This window comes from Lolium perenne, chromosome 5 (genome assembly GCF_019359855.2).
Source record: "Lolium perenne isolate Kyuss_39 chromosome 5, Kyuss_2.0, whole genome shotgun sequence".
Lineage (NCBI taxonomy): Eukaryota > Viridiplantae > Streptophyta > Magnoliopsida > Poales > Poaceae > Lolium > Lolium perenne.
Genome location: NC_067248.2, coordinates 124383705 through 124389902, shown reverse-complemented (window position 1 = coordinate 124389902; position 6198 = coordinate 124383705).

The following is a 6198-nucleotide window of genomic DNA, read 5'->3' as shown; positions in this document are numbered from 1 at the left end:
CCCTCCAGATTCACGGAGACATGAACCCACTATCGAGCATAAATACTCCCTCTTGGAGTTACTAGCATCAACTTGGCCAGAGCATCTACTAATAACGGAGAGCATGCAAGATCATAAACAACACATAGACATAACTTTGATAATCAACATAACAAGTATTCTCTATTCATCGGATCCCAACAAACGCAACATATAGAATTACAGATAGATGATCTTGATCATGTTAGGCAGCTCACAAGACCCGACAATGAAGCACAATGGGGAGAAGACAACCATCTAGCTACAGCTATGGACCCATAGTCCAGGGGTAGACTACTCACACATCACTCCGGAGGCGACCATGGCGGCGTAGAGTCCTCCGGGAGATGAATCCCCTCTCCGGCAGGGTGCCGGAGGCGATCTCCTGAATCCCCCGAGATGGGATTGGCGGCGGCGGTGTCTCAGTAAGGTTTTCCGTATCGTGGCTCTCGGTACTGGGGGTTTCGCGAAGGAGGCTTTAAGTAGGCGGAAGGGCAAGTCAGGAGGGGGCACGAGGGCCCCACACCACAGGTCGGCGCGGCCAAGGGGGGGGGGCGCCGCCCTAGGGTTTGGCCACCTCGTGGCCCCACTTCGTCTCCTCTTCGGTCTTCTGGAAGCTTCGTGGCAAAATAGGACCCTGGGCGTTGATTTCGTCCAATTCCGAGAATATTTCGTTACTAGGATTTCTGAAACCAAAAACAGCAGAAAACAGCAACTGGCACTTCGGCATCTTGTTAATAGGTTAGTTCCAGAAAATGCACGAATATGACATAAAGTGTGCATAAAACATGTAGATAACATCAATAATGTGGCATGGAACATAAGAAATTATCGATACGTTGGAGACGTATCAAGAGCCATCACTGATATCCGGGAACATAAGACGAAAGAGCTTATGGGTTCCGAATTCTCACACATTCCTCATATGGAGGAGGAAGATGATCCTATGCTTAACCACTTCAAATTTGCAAAACGCAAACCAGCAGAAGCCGCTAAGTACATGGACAATAGCCGCAACCTACTATCATTGTTCTTTCAGTTGAACTGACATCTGTCGGGAGCAATTGATACAATGCTAGAGGAGTTCACTGAGCCCAAGGAGGAGACTAAGGGGAAGGAACCAATGGAGAATGAAGTGCACACACCAGTTTATTCAGCTGGTGATTACATTAGTATTGACCATCCCGAACTACAAACCACACCCATTACACCTAGGTACTATCCTAGTAGTTCACGTGGAGGATATGAGGGTGGAGAGGAATCCGGAAACCATTAGCGTTCCGAGACTCCTATAGAGAACTCAACAGGTTGGCGTTGGGGGTCAGACACAGGAAACTCTGGCGACACAGTCAGAAATAATGCGGAGATGAATGAGGACGCCACAACCCAGTTCCTGGACAATCAGTATAATAGGGGTGACTATGAGGAGTACCCTATACTGATTGAGTCAGATACTGATGGAGGTAATACCTATGGCGGAGTCACAGGGGAGTATACCCGATGGGTGGATTATGATGTTTTGAATAATCAATTCATGAACATAGATTTCTCCCTCGGATCATCCTCTGATTCTGACTACCAGCCGACGGGAAGACCCTACGTTCCAGATTCTGTCAGGAGGACAACACGTTCGACCGGATGGAAGCCTGGGATGTACCGGGAGTGAAGCACGACTAGAGACCACCAAGGGAGGCGAGACTACAATACAACAGTACCACATGTATTGTAGTGTGTAATATATGTAGAAATTTGTACATATACTTCAATAAGTGAGTTTGCATACTCACAGCGTCACTGAGTATTGTAATAAAACCACTTAAGTATGTATATACATGGTATATGTTTTGAATGATTTGGATTTGCTTCTTGATTTCCATTGCGTGACTAGTTCTGTGCACAATGTTGAGCTCAGAAAACTTGCGCATGGAGTAATTATGAGTACCACTTTGTGTTGCAGAACTAGGGGAATATGTTGGGACCGACGGGTGAGGAGAGTGACGCGCAGCGCATGGAGCGCGAAGCCAAGCAGAAAGAAGAGGCTGATGAAGCAGCCAGAAACCAGTTTCCACCACCACCCATGACGCAGCAGAACTTCCTCCAATACATGCAAATGTTGGAGGAAAGGCAACGTATAACGTTGGAGCAGCAAAATAAGTTCTTCCAGGAGCTGCTTCAACAGATTAAGGTGGAGAGACCTGACAATCAGGGAGTCACTCTGTCAGACTTCCAGAATACTAAGCCTATAGCCTTCGCATACGCGCCCGAACCTATGGACGCGGAGGATTGGCTGATGGACACGGAGAGAAAGCTCAATACCGTTGGATGCAACGACCTGGAGAAGGTCAGATATGCAACACACTTGTTGTGTGGACCCGCCGCATCATGGTGGGATAATATAGTAGCCGTTTATCCGGCTGAGAAGGTATTCACCTGGGAGGAGTTTAAGAGGAAGTTCAGGGAATCCAATGTCCCTGAAAGCATTGTGGAGTTGAAGTGTCGAGAATTTGAAAGTCTCGAGCAGAAGGATAAGGCCATCCTGACTTATGTCAGGGAGTTTTCAAAGCTGTCCCAGTATGCTATTGAGGAGGTCAACACCGAGGACAAGAAGAAAAAGAGGTTCATGCGGGGATTAAATCCCCAGTTCAAGGTTCAGCTCAGAATGATGAGAGCGACCGAGTTTCAAGAGTTGGTGGATGCAGCCATCACTCTTGAAGATGACTTCAAGCAGCTGCAAGATGAAAAGAGAAAGAAGGCCAAATTTGAGCCTAAGAGGTTTGTCATCAACAAGCCCAATACCAGCTTGAGTTTCAAGCCAAGGTACAACAGCAACAACAACAACAACGACCAGAGAAAGAACCAAGGATACCAGTCGGCAAACCTGATATTTTGCCGAAGCTGTGGGAAACCAGGACACGTTTCCAAGGATTGCAAGAGGCCAAGGATAATCTGCTTTGGTTGTCGTGAGGAAGGACACATGCTTAGGGATTGCCCTAAGAATAAGAATGGTGGAGGACAGTCAGGAGGAGGAGGAAGCCGAGGAGGAAACACCGGAGGGAACTGGAAGAACAAGAAACCCTTCGGCAAGTTAAACTACACCAGCTTGGAGGAGGTGGTGAACTCCGATCAGGCAGTGATAGGTACGCTCCGGATACTTACTCACCCTGGCAAAGTACTTTTTGATACTGGTGCAAGTACATCATTCATTTCTCAGCAATTCATCATCAAACATGGGATTAGTTGCACTAAGTTAGATACACCTATAACCATACTTTCCGTGGGGGGAACGATAGTAGTAACCCATACCAAACAAAAACAAGTCATTATGATCAATAAATACGTGTTTGACACAGACCTGTTCATTTTACCGATGAAGGACATTGATGTCATTCTTGGTATGAACTGGTTAGAAGCTAATGGAGCATTGATCGACTGTGTGAACAAGACCGTGTCTTTGAAAAGCCCCGATGGAAGTAGAATGATCTACCAAGGAGATAAGCATACATAGATCGAAGTCGAGCTACAGCTGAACAGCATGAAGGAGGTGAAGTTGGAGGACATACCTGTAGTAAATGAATTCCAGGATGTGTTTCCTAAGGAATTACCTGGAATGCCACCAGACAGGGAGATAGAATTTACTATCGACCTAATTCCAGGAACAGCTCCGATTGCTAAAGCACCGTACAAGATGGGGCCTAAAGAGTTGAAAGAACTTAAGGAGCAATTGGATGACTTGGAACAGAAATGATTCATACAGGAGAGTATCTCAGCATGGGGATCACCTGTGATCTTTGTGGATAAAAGAGATGGAGGTAGAAGGATGTGCGGAGACTACAGGAATTTGAATAATGTTACTATCAAGAACAAGTACCCACTTCCTAGAATACAAGATCTATTCGATCAAATTAGAGGCGCGAGAGTCTTTTCCAAAATTGATCTAAGGTCCGGTTATCATCAGATAAAGATCAAGAAGGAAGACGTTCCGAAAATAGCCTTTGTCTCAAGGTATGGACATCATGAATACCTCGTAGTGCCTTTTGGATTAACCAATGCCCCAGCGATTTTCATGAATCTTATGAGTAAGATCTTTATGCCATATCTAGACAAGTTTGTCATCGTATTCATCGATGATATCTTGATATACTCCAAAGATAAAACTGAACATGCTGAACGTCTGAGGTTAGTGCTGCAAACACTAAGAGAACATCAACTCTATGCCAAATTCAGCAAGTGCGAGTTTTGGCTAGATCAAGTAGAATTTCTTGGTCATGTCATTAGCAAAGATGGAATAGCTATTAACCCGAGCAAGGTAGCAGCAGTTTTAGATTGGGAAGCACCCAAGATTGTCAAGGAAATCCGAGGATTCCTAGGAATGGCAGGATACTATCGGAGATTCATTGAAGGATTCTCCAAGATAGCAGGACCGATGACTAAGTTGTTAAGAAAGAACACACCATTCATGTGGTCGGAGGAGTGTGAGAAGAGTTTTCAAACTCTGAAGGAGAAACTCACCACAGCACCGGTGTTAGCAGTTCCGGAAGTTGGCAAGGATTACACCGTGTATTGTGACGCATCCAAGCATGGATTGGGTTGCGTACTCATGCAAGATTGGAAAGTAATATCTTATGGATCGAGGCAACTCAGACCTCATGAAGTGAACTATCCAACACATGATTTAGAGTTAGCAGCAGTCGTATTTGCACTTAAAACTTGGAGACATTTTCTCTATGGAGCCAAGTGTGAGCTCTATACGGATCATAAGAGTCTCAAGTACTTCTTCACTCAGAAGGAACTCAATATGAGGCAGAAAAGATGGCTTGAACTAATAAAGGATTATGATTTGACCATCAATTATAATCCAGGAAAGGCCAAGGTTGTAGCAGATGCCTTGAGTAGGAAGAGCACTGGAGGAGTGGAACAAGAGTTATCACCGGAGTTGAGGAAGGAAATAAGCCAAGCCCAAATACAACTTTGGGAGAAAGAAGCTCATGAAGGACTTTCGGCTTTACAAGTAGCCGATGAGTTAAGTGTTAACTTAAAGAATGAGATAATCATGGGTCAATTGGACGATCCATTCATCGTGGAGGAGATGAGAAGGATTGATGAAGGAAGACCATCAGAATTCCACCGAGGAGAATCATGATCATTATGGTTCCAGAAAAGGATTTGCGTTCCGAATATTGCTGAGATCAAGGAAGTGATACTCCGAGAAGCACATCAAACACCATACTCTATACATCCGGGAAGTACAAAGATTTACATGGATCTTAAGGAGTTGTTCTGGTGGAATAATATGAAGAGAGAGATAGCACAATATGTGGCGGAATGCCATACCTGCCAAAGAGTGAAGGCTGAACATCAAAGTCCGGCAGGAAAGTTACAACCTTTACCAATCCCAGAATGGAAATGGGAAGAGATAGGAATGGATTTCATCACCGGACTACCCATGACCAATAAAAACAAGGACATGATATGGGTAATCGTGGACCGGTTGACGAAAAGTGCACACTTATTAGCGGTAAATCAACAGGATAAAGGAGAGAAACTCATCGATCTTTACATCAAAGAGATCGTGAGTAAACATGGAGTGCCCAAGAAGATCGTGTCAGACCGAGGATCCGTGTTCACATCAGCATTTTGGAAGCAATTACATGAAGCTTTAGGATCCAAGCTAGACTATAGCACCACCTATCATCCTCAGACAGGTGGACAAACAGAGAGAACAAACTAGATATTAGAGGATATGCTTAGGGCTTGTGCCCTAGACTTCGGAGGATCATGGGAGGAGCACTTACCACTAGCAGATTTTTCATACAATAATAGCTATCTAAGCAGCATCAAGATGGCACCATTTGAAGCTCTGTATGGAAGGAAGTGTAGATCACCAATATGTTGGTATGAGGCAGGATCAAGCAAGGAGTTCAATCCTGATTATGTCAAGGAAAAGCAACAAATCATTGACATTATAAGAGATAGGTTGAAGATAGCCCAAAGTCGATAGAAGAGTTATGCCGATCAGAAAAGAAGGACATGAGAGCCACAAGTTGGAGACATGGTATATCTTAAGGTAAGCCCGATGAAAGGTCTTCAGAGATTTGGAGTGAAGGGGAAGTTAAGCCCTAGATACATCGGACCTTTCAAGATTTTGAGTCAGAACCGAGGGTTAGCCTTTGAATTGGAACT